The sequence below is a fragment of the Giraffa tippelskirchi genome, chromosome 6 (assembly GCF_054371585.1).
Source record: "Giraffa tippelskirchi isolate mGirTip1 chromosome 6, T2T-mGirTip1v1.2.pri, whole genome shotgun sequence".
Taxonomy (NCBI): Eukaryota; Metazoa; Chordata; class Mammalia; order Artiodactyla; family Giraffidae; genus Giraffa; species Giraffa tippelskirchi.
In genome coordinates, this window is record NC_137280.1 from 169,037,337 (window position 1) to 169,058,213 (window position 20,877).

Sequence of the window (20,877 nt, forward strand, 5' to 3'; positions counted from 1 at the left end):
CATCAGGCCATAATGACAATATGGAGCCAAAGAAGCTGCATGGGAACTGGTTATAGGTGGCATAACCCTTTTGCTCTGGCTGGAGCCAGAAAGCTGCTGGGGGAAGCGGAAAAAATAGAGGAGGGCATGGTGATGTGAGAACCCCCTGTTGTGGAGGCAGGGATTCGCACTGTCAGGGATGGATGAAAATGGAAGGCTGGCTCGATTGTGCTAGAGGAGCTGAGATTTTAAATGCATGTTTTTTATAAGCACTGTGTGTCTTGTGAATTATAATACTAATTAAACAAAGTAGAAGCGAAAATAATTTTTAAAAACAGAAAGGATGAACTCTTTCATATAAGACTTAAAGTCAAGTGCCTAACAGGGCTTATTATTAAAATGCAATTTAAAATAATAACTTGAATGTGTCGAAGTATGCATTAAATCTCATAAATGCTCTATAAATGGGCTATCATTTGGGAGTTATAGTAGTTTCCATTTTATTTGAATTAGTAAATACTGTGGTAGATGTTTTAATTTAATAATGTCTAAAGCCTACTTGAAACATGTTTATTTTAAAACATTCTAATTATTTGTCTTATACCGATAGGTGAAAGATTAACAATATGACATAGAGATTGGTGGTCCTAAGAGGTTAATTTAAACTAAGTGTTCTGTTTAGTGTTAAAATCTGCTTCAAACAAAAATGTTTTAATTAAGTAGTGTGTGTGTGTGCACACTTTGTTTGTCTTGTTTCAAAGAGAAAATTTCGTGAGTTTTGAGATCAGAAGACCAAACTGGATGCCCCAGGGTATGCCAAAATTTATGAACTTTGATTTTTTCATTTTTTAAATAGAACACCTACATACTAGTGTTCTCCGTATGTGTGGCTCTAGTTGGTATATCATGTGTCAGCTCTCATGGCCCTTGTGACACAATGGATATAGTGCATGCCATAGGCTGTTTGTAGTCACTTGACCTTGTTCTCATTATATATCCTGCTAATGTCACTTGACCCTTAAGATATTTTTAGAAGGAAGCTACATTTATTGAATGTTTAATTACTACAAACGATTCTATGCTCGTGCATACATATTACTAATGAATATGTATAATACAACAAAGTAGTTATTTTTAATTTCTAATTTCACAAAAAAACAAGCCTAAGAAAAATTGACTTTTCTTAAAACAGACACACATTGGAAGTAGGAAAGTTAGGGGAGTTTGTCTCATTTTTGTATCAACTTCCTGAGTTGAATACTTTCTTTTCATCATTTTTATAATGCATGCATTTTTTTAACTTAACCATACCAGAAAAATTGGTGTGATTCTTACTCATATTTCACAGGTGAGAAAACAGAACACTAAATAGCATAATTTGTTTTAATATAAAAAACAATATTTAACTAGTAGAAAATAAGGATTTAACCCCAAGATCATGTGAAACAAGGTCTTTAGCTCTTAACAGCTCCTCTTATTAGAATAGCTCAAAGCGGCAAGGGCTATAGATTAAGTTTGATCAGATACAAAACTACCAAACATCAAGAGAAACAAAGGGCCCTTCTCTGATCTTAAAAAAAAAAAAAAAAAAGAATTATTCTCTCTGATAGTCAAAGGATTTAGGATTTTGATTCCTATTGCACTGAAGCATAAATAAAGTGATGACTACCTATATTCTGTTATCTATATAGATTCAAAATTAGCCAAAGATATTTTTTTCATGGCAGAATCTATAGGAATATAATTTTAGCTCTCATTTTATGTACTGAAAATTAACATTTTAAAACCTTAGAACAGTACATTTTTGTTCAAGAGTCTTACTACTTTCATTCAACATCTCATTGTCCTGTTGTTGTTAGTTGCTAAATCATGTCCGACTCTTTTGCAACCCCACAGACTGTAGCCTGCCAGGCTCCTCTGTCCATGGGATTTCCCAGGCAAGAATACTGCGTGGGTTGCCATTTCCTTTTTCAGGGGATCTTCCCAACCCAGGGATCGAGCCCACGTCTCCTGCATTGGCAGGTGGATTCTTTAGCACTGAGCCACCAGGGAAGCCCCTCACTGTCCTTTATTACCTTCCTATTTCAGAGTGTAAATCCTACTGCCACTCTTGTCAAAAATAATTTTTAAATTTTCACCAGGGAAAGAATCGTGCACATACATATAACTGATAAGTGTTCATCAGGAACATATCAAGGTATGAAAAGAGAAAAAACAGAATGCCTTATCTGAGTCTATGAATATACTGAAATTTTAATATGTTAGTTATTATATCTCAATTCAAATGGACAATTCAAGTGTCAATAGTTATCTTTTTCTATTGATCTAATCTATATAACCATCTATCTATACACACCTTTATATACGCATGCACACATATATATGTCTATGTGTACTGTTTATGTATATTTACATATTTACACACATACACATACACACATATACAGAGGAAGAGAGACATCATACATTAATTTAGCCCCAATAATAATGAGATATCTAGAGTAGTAAACTGTATAAATGACACAAAGGAAACAATGTTATCCTTGCCCTGCGTAGTATTAAAGTGGTGATAGGAAGATTAGGAAGATAAAATCCTTACTATCAGCAAACACTTAAAATACATGTGATACTGGCAATTTGTATATCCAAATGAATATAAAGATTAAGTTTACTTAATCAGAGCATATGTTTTCAAGGCAATGAGTCTTACGCAGGAAAGAACTCAGATATAGAGATTGTATCTAATAACATGAAGTAAATTTGAGAATAATACTACAGAAGTCAGAAGCACAGAACACAGTTGGCCCTCCATATCTGTGGATTCTGCATTCGTGGTTTCAACCAACCATGGACTGAAAATACTTTTTTAAAAGATCCAAACTTCAGAAAGACAGAACTTAAATTTGTACACAACAGCAACGATTTATGTAGCATTTACATTGTATTTACAGCTCTTTCCACAGCATTTCCATTGTTTTAGATAGCATAAGTAACCCAGAAATGATTTTAAGTATACAGGAGGCTTTGTGTAGGTTGTAAGCATAGTGATGCCATTTTCTATAAGGGATGGGGCATCCGCAGAGTTTACTCTCCAAGGAGTTTGGTCTCCAAGGAGTAGAGGGGATTCTGGAACCGTCCCGTGTGGGTGCCACGGGATGACTGTACTACATGGAAACACTGTATGAGAAACACAGAGTAATCTGGGTTTCCCGAGATTCTCAGGCATCAACTTTTGGACAGCAGAAAAGCCATACGTAGAAATATTTATGTATAAGATCTGGATGTTAAACTGAGTTAAACTCACAGAAGCAGAATTGCTGAACAGCAGTCTAAGGTGCACGGGATGAATCTTAGGAGGAGTCACAGGAGATGCTTACATTGAACCAGAGGTGACAGTGAATAAGTTTGGGGAAGATTGGAAGAGTAGTTTATACACATCCCGCCTCTGAAGCCTACTTTTTTCACAGGACACTTCATTATCAAGGAACACCCGCATCAACAAAATTTGTTTCCCAATGTAGAAGAGAAGGTTGAAAAACTGGCTACAATCCCTCAGTCTGCCTTATGCTTACACCCTTTAAATGTTGCTTTACATTTATTACTATCAAAGAGTGAAGTTGTTTTTTTTTTTTTTTCATTTCTTGAATACAGGCTGTCTGTGTGACCTCGTTGGCCAATAGAACGTAGTACACGTGACAGCATGCCGTAGGGCTGGAGTCCAGAGTCACTTCCCCTCTCTTTATTGAAATCCTTCCCAGTTGTCATGTAAATAAGTTCCAGCTTCCTGCTGAAGAATGAGAAAGAACAGAGACCAGAGACATCCTCCCAGCCATCCTAATTCTGCTTAGCCACTTCCCAGCTGACCATACTGTTGCGCTCAGACAGGAGTGAGCCATACGAACACAAGAACTGCTCAGATAAGGCCAGTCCAACTCCCAAATTAGAGACTCATGAGTCAAACCACTAAGATTTGGTCATTTGTAATAATACAAAAGCTAACTGTGGTGTTGGAGAAGACTCTTGAGAGTCCCTTGGACTGCAAGGAGATCCAACCAGTCCATCGAAAGGATTTCAGCCTTGGGTGTTCATTGGAAGGACTGATGTTGAAGCTGAAACTCCAATACTCTGGCCACCTCATGCGAAGAGTTGACTCATTAGAAAAGACCCTGATGCTGGGAAGGATTGGGGGCAGGAGGAGAAGGGGACGACAGAGGATGAGATGGCTGGATGGCATTACTGACTCGATGGACATGAGTTTGGGTAAACTCTGGGAGTTGGTGATGGACAGGGAGGCCTGGCGTGCTGCGATTCATGGGGTCGCAAAGAGTCGGACACAACTGAGCGACTGAACTGAACTGAACTGATACACATGGTCAATATCCTCCTGATGAAAGAATAAGGTTAAAGGTTTACCACACGAGTAATCTAAATGCATTCCTGTTATATATGAAATAAGTTTAACTGACACTTCACTCAATTATAAGATAAACTTTTTCACAAAAATATATTAGACAAGTCAGAGGTATCAGTCTCGATCTTCAAGTTATAATTTAAAATGAATATGCATTGTGATTTTAGTTTCCAGTGAGTTTGGATTACTGCTCTTACCAGGGGCTTTGTTGATTGTTCAGTTCACCTTTGGAATAATCTCCATACAATTAACTTCTGGTTTTAAATCATTTTACATTAAATGCTACACAATTGTCTAAAACATGAAAGAGAACAAACGAATTATTCTGCGAAAAAAGATTTGTGTATTGTTAGGTAAGCTTTGTGTAACTCCAGATAGAGAAGCTTTCTAACATCCACATAGTTGCCTTTCTAACATTCCACACACTTGTGATTGTGTATGTGTGCATCAAATAATGAATGATAATATAAAGCAAATTGCTTTTCTTATGGTCCAATATTAATTAAAGCCAAATGTCCCTTCCACAATGCAGCCAATGTACGTTAATTATTCTGTCTTGTGCAGATGTGACAAGAGGGAACATACAATCATTAAGGAGAAAAACGTACACATTGTAACAATAAATGTCCACAATGTGAAATATATTGCTTTTCCCCATGAGTTACTTGAATACTTGCCAAATAATCCTTTCTCCACCACTTAAGTAATGTAAATTGTTCTTTCACAATAACATATAGTTAGAATTACCTTTGTATGGAGTTTAACTGAAACGTATTTATTTCCATTTACCTTCCCTCCCCAGTGTTAAACAATGCAAAATCACAATAAGTTTTTAATGTCTTTACTGACATAAACATAAAAAATGTGTTTTATTTTACAGAAGAAAGAGCATTCATCGCAGTCATAATTAACTTGGAATATGCCTTTCTGCTTACACTTGGGAAAATCTTTTTACTTTCTGAGATTAATTTTCTTTGTCTATTAAGCTGGAATAAGAATACCTAGAAAGGCAGTGGATGGAAAATGGCTGATAAGATTAAGAGATGACATGTATAAAGCAGTCAACTACAAATGATCTTCCCTATACTGCTCTGTATTGGGAATAGAAATTAAATCCCTTAAGATAAATTTAGATTTTCAGATATTCGAACTCTCAATCTCAAGCTATCTTTATCTGTGTCCTAAATGTTTTACCAGAGAACACTTTCTCTGTTTCCAAGTAATGACACTGTATGATAAACATTTGAGAACCCCACTCAATCAAATGCTGGTACATCAGGAAAGAAAAGCTCTAAAGGATAATCACTGTCTCCCAGTGTCTTTGTATAGTCTCCCCAAGGAGGAAATGGTGTTCCCCAAAGTGATGATGAAAAGCATGATTAAAAGGCAGAAATATGGCAGAGACCATTTTCAGTCCAAAATTGGTGGTAGTTTCTCTGCAGTTCTGTTCCATAGCCTATCCTTCAGTATTCTGAAAGTCAGATGTCACTTCTGGTGGGGACTATTGATTCTGACATTAGCTTCTACAGTGGCTTCAGAGGAAGTGGCTGTCCTGTGAATCATTTCTTCATTGTGGAAACGATCCTGGACCCTGAGTTGGAAACTGGTTTGGCCTTCAGCATTTCTACCACTTGTGGAGTCACTTAACTCCCTGTACCAAATATCTTTCTTGTTAAATACCTCGAGATTTTTCTAGGATTGGATTTTTCTATCTCTTGGACTAATCCCTGACTGATACAGCTTCAAAATATTTTTGATAAGGAATAAATCTGTTCAACAAAGATTGATTGTAGGAGAGAAATAATGATAAAGAGCTAGGTTAGATTTAGATTATAGAGATTCTTAAATGCATTGGTAAGGAAGTGGAATTCATTCTAAAATTCACGAGAAGCCACTTGAGCAGAGAAGGAGCATGATCAATACGTATTTTAAGAAGACGGCTCTGGAACCTGTGAGTGGAATAAATGGAAAGATGCTAGACCAGAAGTAAATGGCTTGATCGAATGAAAGCTGTTGGAGCTGACATCCATCACAACAGAATAACAGAACATCCTCTGAGACAACAGCACTTTCACAAGCACCAGGCAGGCAACTATTTTTAATACTATTAGAAAAATAACCAACAACAAGGCTTATTATTTTTTTCCTCCTATTACAGCTCACACCTGTCATTTTGTTTAATGCTTTAATGTTAAATTTATAATCGGTTTCCCAGCTGACATAGGCAGGGTAACATGTAAATGAATGGATATGAGGTACACGTTCAAGAATCACTTCTCTGACAGATGCTTCCTGGCAATATGTATCAGTTCTTATCACAAACACACTGGTTGTTTTAATTAAAACCTTGAAACACTAGAATAAAAACAACTTGAATATTTCCCGGTGATAAAACCAAGTGCCCAGCTTTGTATAAGTACTCAGTACACAATAGTTCTCTTACTTTCCATAATACCTACAAAATGAAAAACCCCAGTATTCCATGACAAAGCCAGGTGTGCTCTGAGGATAGAATATGCCCTTGGGTATAGACACTTTGTCTGTGGAATACACAAGTAATTCTGGGAACACTGAGCAAACTGAGTTAAAGTGTCATTTGAGAAGATAAATATCCCCTGGTGCTTCAGGGAAAAGGAAAGATAAAATTCAATTACGGAGTCAGAGAGAAAAACAGCCTTTTAAAGAATAAAGCACTTGAAGTGGGCCTTGGAACAAACATGGAAAAGTTGATGGAAATGATATGATGAAAAACACTTGCAAATAAAGGAAAAGAACGATGTAAGGATTTAATACAGGCTGAACCTATATTGTGGAGAACAGAAAATGGTTTGCTGACAAATCAGTATTTAATTGGTGGACTATAGAGACACTTCAAAAGATTTTAAGTAGAAAACTGATCAAATAAAGAAATTACAATAAAATGTTGGTATCAACACAACATTTACTGATGGAATTGCTCTGAAAGATACAGTTACCTTTGCCTCTATAGAGCTGGTCTCTACAATCAGTTCAGTTCAGTGACTCAGTCCTGTTCGACTCTTTGTGACCCCGTGAACTGCAGCACGCCAGGCCTCCCTGTCCATCACCAACTCCCTGAGTCCACCCAAACCCATGTCCATGGAGTCAGTGATACCATCCAACCATCTTATCCTCTGTCGTCCCCTTCTCCTCCTGCCCTCAATCTTTCCCAGCATCAGGCTCTTTTCAAATGAGTCAGCTCTTGGCATCAGGTGGCCAAAGTATTGGAGTTTCAGATTCAGCATCAGTCCTTCCAGCGAACACTCAGGACTGATCTCCTTTAGGATGGACTGGTTGGATCTCCTTGCAGTCCAAGCGACTCTCAAGAGTCTTCTCCACCACCACAGTTCAAAAGCATCAATTCTTCAGTGCTCAGCTTTCTTCACCGTCCAACTCTCACATCCATACATGACCACTAGAAAAACCATAGCCTTGACTAGATGGACTTTTGTTGGCAAAGTAATGTCTCTGCTTTTCAATATTCTGTCTAGGTTGGTCATAACTTTCCTTCCAAGGAGTAAGCGCCTTTTAATTTCATGGCTGCAATCACCATGTGTAGTGATTTTGGAGCCCAGAAAAATACAGTCAGCCACTGTTTCCCCATCTATTTCCCATGAAGTGATGGGACCAGATGCCATGATCTTAGTTTTCTGAATGGTGAGCTTTAAGCCAGCTTTTTCACTCTCCTCTCTCACTTTCATCAAGAGACTCTTTAGTTCTTTTTCACTTTCTGCCATAAGGGTGGTGTCATCTGCATATCTGAGGTTATTGATATTTCTCCCAGAAGTCTTGATTCCAGCTTGTGCTTCCTCCAGCCCAGCATTTCTCATAATGTACTCTGCATGTAAGTTAAACAAGCAAGGTGACAATATACAGCCTTGACGTACTCCTTTTTCTATTTGGAACCAGTCTGTTGTTCCATGTCCGGTTCTAACTGTTGCTTCCTGACCTGCATACAGGTTTCTCAAGAGACAGGTCAGGTGGTCTGGTATGCCCATCATTTTCAGAATTTTCCACAGTTTATTGTGATCCACACAGTCAAAGGCTTTGGTATAGTCAATAAAGCAGAAATAGATGTTTTTCTGGAACACTCTTGCTTTTTCGATGATCCAGCGGATGTTGGCAATTTGATTTCTGGTTCCTCTGCCTTTTCTAAAACTAGCTTGAACATCTGGAAGTTCACGGTTCACATATTGATGAAGCCTGGCTTGGAGAATTTTGAGCATTACTTTACTAGCATGTGAGATGAGTGCAATTGTTCGGTAGTTTGAGCATTCTTTGGCATTGCCTTTCTTTGGGACTGGAATGAAAACTGACCTTTTCCAGTTCTGTGGCCACTGCTGAGTTTTTCAGATTTGCTGGCATATTGAGTGCAGCACTTTCACGGCATCATCTTTTAGGATTTGAAATAGCTCAACTGGAATTCTATCACCTCCACTAGCTTTGTTCATAGTGATGTCTCCTAAAGCCCACTTGACTTCACATTCCAGGATGTCTGGCTCTAGGTGAGTGATCGCACCATCTCTACAATAGTTATCAAAAAAAAAAAAAAAAAAACTTGTGCCATCATTTACAAAATGGGTTATATCACAATTATAAAGTGCAGACTTTGGGCTTTCTCAGGGTTTATTTGAAAACTGAAGATACATAAGCAGGAAGCATAAAATCCTACTCAGAAATTGTAGTAGGTTTCAGTTCAGTTTAGTCGCTCAGTCATGTCTGACTCTTTGTGACCCCATGGACTGCAGCACACCAGGCCTCCCTGTCCATCACCAACTCCTGGCATTTACCCAAGCTCATGTCCATTGAGTGGGTGATGCCATCCAACCATTTCATCCTCTGTCGACTCCTTCTCCTCCCACCTTCAATCTTTCCCAGCATCAGGATCTTTTCCAGTGAGTTAGCTCTTTGCATCAAGTGGCCAAAGCATTGGAATTTCGGTTTCAGCATCAGTCCTTCCAATGAATATTCAGGACTGATTTCCTTTAGGATGGACTGGTTGGATCTCCTTGCTGTCCAAGGGACTCTCAAGAGTCTTCTCCAACACCACAGTTCAAAAGCATCAATTCTTCTGCGCTCACCTTTCTTTATAGTCCAACTCTCACATCCATACGTGACCACTGGAAAAATCATAGCCTTGACTAGATGGACCTTTGTTGGCAAATTAATGTCTCTGCTTTTTAATATGCTGTCTAGGTTGGTCATAACTTTCCTTCCAAGGAGTAAGCGTCTTTTAATTTCATGGCTGCAGTCACCGTCTGCAGTGATTTTTAGCCCAGAAAAATAAAGTCTGACACTGTTTCCACTGCTTCCCCATCTATTCGCCATGAAGTGATGGGACTAAGATGCCATGATCTTAGTTTTCTAAATGTTGAGCTTTAAGCCAACTTTTTCACTCTCATCAAGAGTAGTAGGTTTAGAGACAAAGATTTGTTATCATATTTTGAGGCACTGGAATTAGTGGCTGTGGCTCCCTTTGCCCTTCATTTACAGCTTCCACTAGTACATTTCATTTATCCATGGTCTTGGTATTCTCGAAACAGCTGAAATCTGATAGCTGTATCCCCATTCCCAGAATATATCCCACCCTCATATAAGTTCACAAAGTACCTTTCACACTCCAGTGTATTTGTCAACCACTGGATTTTCAACATAGGCATACAAACTTGGCTTTACTACACTCTGACTCATTGAAGGCTAGATGACAGCATTTGTTAGCAACAAGGTATTTTCTAATTAAGATATGTACTTTTTTTAGATATAATTCTCTTGCACACTTAATGGACAATGGCATATTGTAAACTTAATTTTCATACACACTGGGAAACCAAAAATTTGTGTGACTTTCTTTAACATGTGTTTGCTTTATTGTGGTGGTCTGGTACTAAATCTATAATACATATGAGGTGTGCCTGTACTGTTATCCACACAAGTTGATAAAGTGTTTATTTCAAGTCTGTTTTCTCAGGCAGTTGTTCCAGTTAACAATAAATAAAAAAGTTCATGAAATAAAAAATTTAAGTTTAGAAGTCAAACTTTATATTTGATCATACCTTCATATTTATTAATTTACAGAAAGTTTAAATCCATTACCTGCACTATCAAAGCAGAAGGAAAAACTCTCACTTAAAAGTTGTATACTCAAAGAAAGGTAATTTATTACATTCATGAGTTATAATATATTGTGTTTATTTAATTTCACTTCATATTTTAAGTATTATATAACTAAATTTATCACTATAGTAAATAATTTTTCATTAAAATAATTACTTTTTGATTACAATACACAGTAGTTTAGCTAAATGAGTGTCTGTGTATGAAGGCACAATTAGGCACATATGGGTCCTTGATCATAAAAATAGGGTGTTTTTGGAAGTTTGGAAGTACACAGCTGAGACATTTAGAATACTACAATTTTGACACTGTTGGGGTTATGTGATTGCTTTCTGACTAACTGTAAGGTAAAGTCAGGGGAAAGGCAAAAATGAAAAAGGACACAGCTGGATATGATGCTCCTGCTGGCTGCAAAAATCAATTCCTGGCACCTGAAGGGAGCAAAGGAGAAGAAGGGATTTCCATATCTTAGAGACATGCTGTGTCAACCAGAAACTCAAGCAAACACAGGTGATATAAAAGCAAATGTTTCCGGATTTTGTAACTTTCAAGTTCTAATTTGGTATGTTTGCACCAACGGTTTACACAGCCATTGAGTCAGGCCCACAAGTTTAAAAATAATTATTTGCTCGCTGAAATAATTTCATAAAATAAACCAAGTCTTCAGCTTTTAAACCAAAAAATAACACAGTGTTAAAATAATGCCACTGCTAAGTGTGCATGTACAGTTTGTAGAATTAAGGTTTTCTGCTAGTAGTTTTGTTATTTGACCCAGGATACCGGGAATATCTCACCAATCACCTTTGATGGCCCTCACTTGAAAACACACACACACACACACACACACACACACACACACACCATGAAGAGATGGGTACAGAAAAAAAACATTATACAAATTAAAACTTCAGGGTATTAGCTTATAGGCGAAATCCATACCATGAAACAAAGTCTCATAAAAACTGTGATGCAGTATATAGTTTAATGGAAAACCTTACTTTCCTAGCTTCTTAAACTTTGGCTTTATTTTCTTCCTCTGCCTCCCTAACAGGAATCAAAGTAGCAGGGCAAGTGAGATCATCAGATATGTACAGCCAACTTTGGCAAACCTTGGCCATATCACAGTGGATGGTACACAAAGGAAGTGGGAAATCAGAAAAGAGTGGAAGAAGCACAACAGATTTAGCACAATGATCTCACCTTCTAAAAAGTATAACCTTATCAATGCCTTGGACTCAAGCAATTTGATCAGTAGCTTCTCTACCGAAGTGCTCGGGGGTGGTGAAAGAAGGAAGTAGAAACATTATTCTGAGCCTTATTTTTGCCCTCATACAGCCTGTTTCTATTCATTTTTATTCATTTTATAAGTGTTATATGTCTTAATTGATAAAATTAACTTCCTAGAATAATCAGCCCACAGACTATCCGTATCCAGGTTTATAGATTTTAAGTATATCCTCTAAGTGTCTTATCTCTAAAAAAAAATGAAAAAGCACTTCAGGAAAACGCCACTGGTGAAGAGATTAAAAAAAAAAAACTTTAGCATTTTGCCATCTCATTTTGAGATACAGTTCTGGACTTTAGGAATTTCAAATTATTCCTCTGATTTGTAGACATAGCAAAGTTCAGTGAGGCAGTGTTCTTCATTAAGAAACATTTAACTCAGTAATGGTCTGGGGCAACTGGAGAATGAAGAAAAGCAATTTAAAAGAGCACAGGATCTGTTTTAAGAATAATCACTTGTTTGCCATATAAAATGAATAATTTAGATGGCTGTTAGCCACAATTATTATAGGTGGGCAAAGGCAAATGGAAAATTGTATAATTTCATGGATGGTAATTGCATCTTGGATGAAGAAGAGAAATTCATGCATTTGCTAAATTGAACTACAACGTTAAGACAAAACAACAATTTGGTCACTTGTGAACTCATTAGAGTTTTAAATCACATATTGATCTTTTTTCTAATTTTTAATACTTTACTATGCAAAATTATGTACATACACCAAGCATCCAGCTTCAACAATTAATAAATCATGGCAAATATTGTTTCACCTAAATTCCCACTCAATTTCTCCAATCGCCCCACTCAGATTATTTTGATGAAGGTTTACACATTCCAATCATTCAATCTGTAATTTTTTATATTGACGCAAGGATATTGTGTTCAGTGTTTATGTCAGTTCTGAGTTCTCACCTTCCCCCAAATGACTGAAGCAGAGGAATGAGCCACATTCACCATGTATCACCATATGCTGCTCCTCTTTTATAAACACAGGCTGATTTATGAGATTAAGGTACTGAACGTATTTCAGGCTGCCTTGGTGCTTTCTAATCACTATTTCTGTATATTACTTATAAAGCGCTCAATGAATGCTTATAGAATGAGTTCAGAAAATCTATCATTTAAGACCAATTAGGCTTATAAAATTAACATCATTATTACATATGAACGAACATTCATAATATAAAAGCTATAATAGTGCCTACTGCATAGTATCAGAATTAAGTGTTATAGTTCATATAGAGGACTTAATAAGTCCTGGCCTATGATGTACTATTAAATATCTGACCTTAATATTCATGTTGCTGCTTGTTATTGAAAGTGATTTTGTGGTTTAACTCTAACCATAAAGGAATGAGGATCTGCAAACTTTTCTGGGGCAGACTTGCCCATTTGATCATTCATGGAAAAACAACTCTTCAAAACCTTAAAGACAATTTACAGCTTAATTTCTTCCGTACCAATGGTATCAAAAATAGCCTTTTATCCATTATACTTCAACCGCAGTGCTAGATCCTTTGTTTTGTTTTCCTAGTGCAGGACCTCCAAATAACTGTGAATATCAACTATGTACATATTCTGAGAGTGATGATAAACAACTATTGCTTTCTTCCCCTTGAAAATTTGCTTAGAAAATCACTACTTAGGGAGGCAGTATACTTTGGCTCTGGAGCTCTCATCCCTATATAAGAGTGCCGCCTGGGGAGAGACAGGACAGAGAAGTAGAGGGTGAACACAGCTCATTACTAAGAAAAAGTGCATCAGCAGATTAAGAAAAATTATTACGATAAAACAGAATTGAAATGTTGGTTAGGTTAGATATTTTAGTAGCATAAACCATGCTCTCTCCTGCAAGATCCTAGCAGTGTAGTTGGGTAATGGGCTGTACCACACATGAAGCAATTTATATAAATGTTGTATTAATGTCCATATTTAACTTACAGACTGTTCTCCAGAGAAGACATATAGATGGCCAAAAGGCACATGAAAAGACAGGCAAATGCAATTCAAAACTACAGTGACCTATCAGCTCACAAGGGTCAGAATGGCCATCATCAAAAATACCAACAATACTCCAGCAAAAGAGTATGGAGAAAAGGGACCCCTCCTTCACTATTGGTGGGAGCGTAAACTGGTAGAACCACTACGGAGAACAGTATGGAGGTTCCTTAAAAACTTAAAATAGAACTACCATATGATCCAGCAGTCCTACTCCTGGGCACTCATCCAGAGAAAACCATGATCCAAAAGGCTACATGCGCCTCACTCTTCAATGCGAGCTATTTACAATAGTCAAGACACGCAAGCAACTTAAATCTATCAACAGAGGAACAGATAAAGAAGATGTGGTACATACATACCATGTGCCATAAAAAAGAATGAAATAATGCCATTTCAGTGACATGGATGGACCCAGAGATTGTCACACTAAGTGAAGGAAGCCAGACAAAGACAAATACCATATGATATCACTTATATATGGAATCTAAGAAAGTAATACAAATGAACTTATCCACCAAACAGAAACAGACTCACAGACACAGAAAAGAAATTTATGATTATCTAAGGGGAAAGACTTGGGATAAATCGGGAGGTTGGGATGAATACAACCTACTGTATAAGAGAAAGATGACTTATGAGGACCTATTGTATAGCACAGGCAACTCTACATAGTATTCTGTGATAATTTATTTGAGAAAAGAATCCAAAAAAGAAAAAATGCATGTATCTATATAACTGAATCACTTTGCTATACACCTGAAAGTATAACACAACACTATAAATCAGCTCAACTATATTTCCATAATTTAAAAAAAAATTCTATACAAAATATACAATACATATAAGAAATATATCAGAATATACATGTGTGTGTATATATATATATAAAATGGATCAACAATAAAAGTTAGTGGTCGTTAACTGAAGTATGGTCAGAATTCATTCTCAGAAATTGTAATTACGTAACTCTAAACTAGATCCTCCAGAGTTCATACTTTAAAAACTTCTATAACAAATTTTGATATATACAACTTATTGACTGACACTAATGAAGGTGAAGAGATGGGAATACCAGACCACCTGACCTGCCTCTTGAGAAACCTGTATGCAGGTCAGGAAGCAACAGTTAGAACTGGACATGGAACAACAGACTGGTTCCAGATTGGGAAAGGAGTACATCAAGGCTGTATATTGTCACCCTGCTTATTTAACTTATATGCAGAGTACATCATGAGAAACGCTGGGCTGGAAAAAGCACAAGCTGGACTCAAGATTGTCGGGAGAAATATCAATAACCTCAGATATGCAGAGGACACCACCCTTATGTTAGAAAGTGAAGAAGAACTAAACAGCCTCTTGATGAAAGTGAGAGAGGAGGGTGAAAAAGTTGGCTTAAAGCTCACCATTCAGAAAACTAAGATCATGGCATCTGGTCCCACCACTCCATGGGAAATAGATGGGAAAACAGTGTCAGACTTTATTTTTCTGGGCTCCAAAATCACTGCTGATGGTGATTTCAGCCATGAAGTTAAAAGACGCTTACTCCTTGGAAGGAAAGTTATGACCAACCTAGACAGAATATTGAAAAGCAGAGACGTTACTTTGCCAACAAAGGTCCATCTAGTCAATGGTTTTTCCAGTCATCATGTATAGATGTGAGAGTTGGACTATAAAGAAAGCTGAGCGCCGAAGAATTGATGCTTTTGAACTGTGGTGTTGGAGAAGACTCTTGAGAGTCCCTTGGACTGCAAGGAGATCCAACCAGTCCATCCTAAAGGAGATCAGTCCTGAGTGTTCACTGGAAGGACTCATGCTGAATCTGAAACTCCAATACTTTGACCACCTGATGCAAAGAGCTGACTCATTTGAAAAGAGCCTGATGCTGGGAAAGATTGAGGGCAGGAGGAGAAGGGGACAACAGAGGATAAGATGGTTGGATGGCATCACTGACTCAATGGACATGGGTTTGGGTGGACTCAGGGAGTTGGTGATGGACAGGGAGGCCTGGCGTGCTGCAGTTCATGGGGTTGCAAAGAGTTGGATATGACTGAGCGACTGAACTGAACTGAACTGAACTGAACTGGTGTTACATTGGGTGGAGCGCACAGGCCAAGGTATGAAGCCTGAGAGGTGAGGGGTGCCACATGTTATATAGTCCAAACAGGGCATTTCTGGAGATGGAAGCTTAAGTCAAACAGGTTTTATCCAAAACATTGACAGGTACTGTCTCCCTTGATAAGGAGCCAAATCCATGCCTGAAGGACAAAGATGGCATAAACTTGCACTGATACTATCACTACCTTCTTAATAAACGGAACAGGCTTAATTATTTTGTCACCCATCAAAGCAAACTTGCAAACTGAACCAGTATGGTGTCTGAACAATGTATTTAAGCCAAGAATAGAAACCTTTTTGCTGAGCTTGTTCAAGACAAGAGGAGGCTTTAAAAGTTTTTCAACAGGGAGGTAATAGCATCAAATGTGTGGTTTAGTTTACTTTTGTGGTAGAAGGTTGATAAGAGATACTGCATGCAGTAAGAATTTATAAAGTAAATTTAATAATTTATAAGAAATATAAATAAAATATATTAAAGAAAAATGACTGCCACTTCTTTTGTAACTGATGATTAATTTATCAACTGCCATTTTAGTCAATTTTCTAGCATATTTATTTTTTCAGTTTTTATGTCTTCCTTCTCCTTTTTACTTCTTTGTAGCAGATCTTATAGTTTATTTTAATTTCATAAGAAATTGTTTTTTATTATTTATATACTCATTAAGATTACAAAGTATTGAGCTTCTCTTCCAGAAACTGGGTTAATATCTTAGTATCCACAGTCTTTCATAAAATGGCTTATTCCTTCAAGTCTTCTGACAGAACATTATTCTCATACTACATGAGCTACTCTAGATTAAAACAGCTTAATTTGGGCTTAACTCACTGATTAGTATTTTCTTATAGAGACAAATAAAATACATCCTGTTAAACAATTCCCTCTGATCATTTTAATTTTACTTATCTGTAGAGAATTAAATAAATTAATTACAATATCTCCATTTTTAATTGTTTCTTATTAAATATAAATCAGCATATATCCTAAATAAAGGTTTACTATGTGTTTGAACTCTCAGATATGCTTAATTTTATTTCAATGCATTTTTTTCAGACAATTTTGATGAACAGGAGATCAACTGCCTGTATACATGACTTTTTTTTTTTCATTTGCAATGTTTAAAAGACTGAAGTTATAAATAGATGTTGTCTTACCAAAATGCATTGCAGTGAAAACTATAATCAAATACCCAAAGACTGTAAAATATACAATTGTAAATCAGAGGTTGAAAGTTTGATTTCACAATTTTCTAGTATTTCTCTCTTCGCAACCCATAACAAAGTTGTTGATCTAAAAAAAAACAAACCACCAAGGAACAGGCATTTAACAGATTGAAGTTTTGGTCACAGTATTTCCATAGCAGAGAGTTTCCATTTTTCTACTTAACGATTTCCAAATAGTCATGCCTAATTATACTAGTATATCATTAGTCAAATATTTTCCCCATCATAATTTTAACAGTATTATCTACTTAAATTTAAGCTTTATTCATTCTTTCCTAAACATTATTTTCAGTGCCCTTGAATATAATAATATGCAAATAATCGGTTTCACATGATATTTTCACCCACTAATTTTAGCATCATCAATGGATCTATATGCAATATTTCTTTCTCCCTTCTTTGTTGATTTTAATTATTTATATATGGAGGTAGGGGGTATGTGATATATGAACATGGTTCTAGTAATAATTGCTATGCAAGTGGGATCGCATACTTAAGTTTCTTTAGGTATGGTCGTGTATATTAGTAGTTTGTTCAATATCACCAAATGTCCTCCAGGAGAGAGATGCCAAATCACATTCCTGTCAGCAATGGATGAATACATCTATTTCCCTGTAATCTCATAATTTTACAATTTTTACCATTCTAATAGGGGAAAGAGTTTAAGATTTTTCCTTTTAGGAACCATTTCTACATCTTTTTTCTGAGTATGTATGGATTTCCTGTTCATGTCTTTTTTCCCACTTTTCTTCTTGGATTTTGTCTCCATGTTGTCAAGTTTTTAAGACTATGTTGTATATTAGAAATATGAAGTCTTCATAGTTAACATTCTATTTTCTCTTAGTTTTCACTTGTCTTTCAGTTTTTCTTTCAATGTTAATCACAATGCAATTTTTTAAACACATAAAATATATGAATCATTTATTATCCTTGGATCCTGAGTAAAAGCTAAACATTCTATATCTACACCAATGTTAAAGAGAAACTCACCCATGATTATTGTTCTATCTGTATGGTTTAAATTTTTAACCTTAGATCCTTAATCCATGTATGTTTTATCCTTTGTGTGGCATAAGATACAGATCATATATGATTTATTAAATAGATTTTTACTCCAATGATTTAAGATTTCATCTACATGATATAATATATTTTGGTTTATTTCTGAGTTTTTATTTAAGTCCAATACTTTATTTTATATATATATATATATGTGTGTGTGTGTGTGTGTGTATATATATGTGTGTGTGTGTGTGTATACATATGTCACTTTTTAGAGACTTTATAGTATGGTTTAATATCTGGTAGCTGTTTTTCAAGCCTTTTTCAATTTAGTCTATGGGTAAATTTTGCAAGGAAGTGCACCAGAATCTTCACTGAATAAACAAAGGCATACAATTTTTGGAATAATTTAAATATCCAAAGAAATAATAACATAGTTGTGATTTTTCAGTAAACTTAAATGTCAAGATTAATATGCTATACATCTGAAACTAATACAAGATTATAAATTAACTATATTTCAATAAAAATTTTAAAAATATTAATATGTAGTAAGATTACTACTTTGTCAAACCACTGACAGAATGAATTAGTACTCAGTTACAAAATATTTCAGTTTTGTTTTAAAAGTAATGACCCCTAGTAATATTTTTAATTTACATAAACATATGAGTCAAAGGATTTTGAGCCTATGATTACTTAAACATTTTGCTTATTTTTAAGAATCTAGCTGCAAAAACTGGGTTTAAAAAACAACAGAGAGATAAATGTAGACACAGGCATCATTATATTGTGCTTTGCCTCACTGCATCTTACAGATACTGCTTTTTTTGCAAACGAAGGTCTGTGGCAACCCTGTGTCGAGCAACTCAGTTGGTACCATTTCTCCAATAGCACGTGCTCCCTTCAAGCCTGTGTCTCACATTGTGGTAACCATCATAACATTTCAAGCATTTTCATTTTTATTGTATTTGTTATGGTGAGCAGTGAACAATAAGCTTTGATGATATCATTACAACTGTTCTGGGGCACCACCAATCAAAGATATAAAAAATGGCAAACAATCAATAAATGTTGTGTGCATTCTGATTGCTCCACCAACAGGCAGTTCACAATTGCCCCATGCTTCCCCCTCTCCTGAAGCCTCCCTATTCCCTAGGACACAATATTAAAAGTAGGCCAATTAATCACCCTACAAACTCCTCTAAGTATTCAAGTGAAAGGAGGAGTCACACATCTTTCACTTTAAATCCAGTGTTAGAACTGATTAACCTGGTGAGAAAGATGTATCAAAAGCCAAGACAGCCTGAAAGTGAGGCCACTCGCACCAGTTAGCCACGTTGTGGATGCAAAGGGAAAGTTGTTAAAGGAAATTAGAAAGGCTACTCCAGCTGAACACACAAATGATAAGTGGAAGAGCCTTATTGCTGATATGGAGAAAGTTTCAGTGGTCTGGATAGAAGATAAAATCAACCACACCACTCCCATAAGCCAAAACCTAGTCCAGAGCAAGGCCTTAATGCTCTTCAATTCTATGAAGGCTGCAAGAGGTGAGGAAGCTGCAGTAGTAGTCTGCAACCAGCAGATCTGGTTCGCAAGGGTGAAGGAAAAGAAGCTGCCTCCATAAAGTAAAAGTGCTTGACAAAGCAGCAAGTGCTGATGTATTGATAGAAGCTGCAGCAAGTTATCTAGAAGATCTAAGATAATGAATGCAAGTGGCAACTCTAAACAGCAGATTTTCAGTGTTAACAAAACAAGGTTATATTGAAAGATCCCATCTAGGACTTTCATTGTTAGAGAGAAGTCAATGCCTGGCTTCAAAGCTTCAAAGGACAGGCTGAATCTCTTGTTCCGGGCTAGTGAAGCCCAAGACTTACAATTGAAGCCAGCGCTCAATTACCATTCTGAAAATTCTGGGGCCCTTAAGAATTATGCTAAATCTATTCTGCCTGTGCTCTCTAAAGCCCAAATGACAACACATCTGCTTACAACGTGGATTACTGAATATTTTAAGCCTTCTGTTAAGACTTACTGCTCAAAAAAACAGAATTCCCTTTCATAATATTGCTGCTTATTGACAATACACCTGGTCAACCAAGAGCTCTGATGAGGATGGACAAGGTTATTCATGCTGTTTTCATGTCTGCAAACATAACATCCATTGTGGAGCCCACAGATCAAGGAGTCATTTAGAATTTCAATTATTATTCTTTAACAAACACATTTTGTACAGTTATACCAGTCATAGACAGTGATTCCCCTGATGGACCTGGGCAAAGCCAATTGAAAACATGAAAAGGATTCACCATTCTAGATGCCATGAAGGACATTCATGATTCATGGAAAGAGGTCAAAAAAATCAACATGAGTGAGTTTGGAAGAAAGTGATTCTAACTCACATGGATGACTTTGAAAGGTTCAAGATTTCAGCAGAAGAAATAGCTGCAGATGTGGTAGAAATAGAAAATTAACTAGAATTAGAAGTGGAGGGTGAAGATATGACTGAATTGCCGAAATCTCATGATAAAACTTTAATGGATGAGGAGTTGCTTCTTATAGACAAACAGAGAAAATAGTTTCTTCAGATGGAAACTAGTCATGGTAAAGATGCTGAGAAGACTGTTGAAATAACAAAAGGATTTAAAATATTACATAAACTTAGTTGCTAAAGCAGTGGCAAGGTTTAAGAGGATTAAACTGAATTTTGAACGAAGTACTATTGTGGATAGAA

General features: G+C 36.4%; 1 long non-coding RNA gene and 1 pseudogene across 1 annotated transcript in view; both read right to left on the reverse strand.

The window, feature by feature from the left end:
• Positions 1–20,877, reverse strand: part of LOC145509651 (uncharacterized) — a 579,505-nt gene that overhangs the window by 118,706 nt on the left and 439,922 nt on the right. The gene's annotated exons all lie outside the window — the stretch shown is intronic.
• LOC145509415 (myotilin-like) overlaps positions 1–20,877 on the reverse strand; it is a 71,224-nt pseudogene that overhangs the window by 880 nt on the left and 49,467 nt on the right.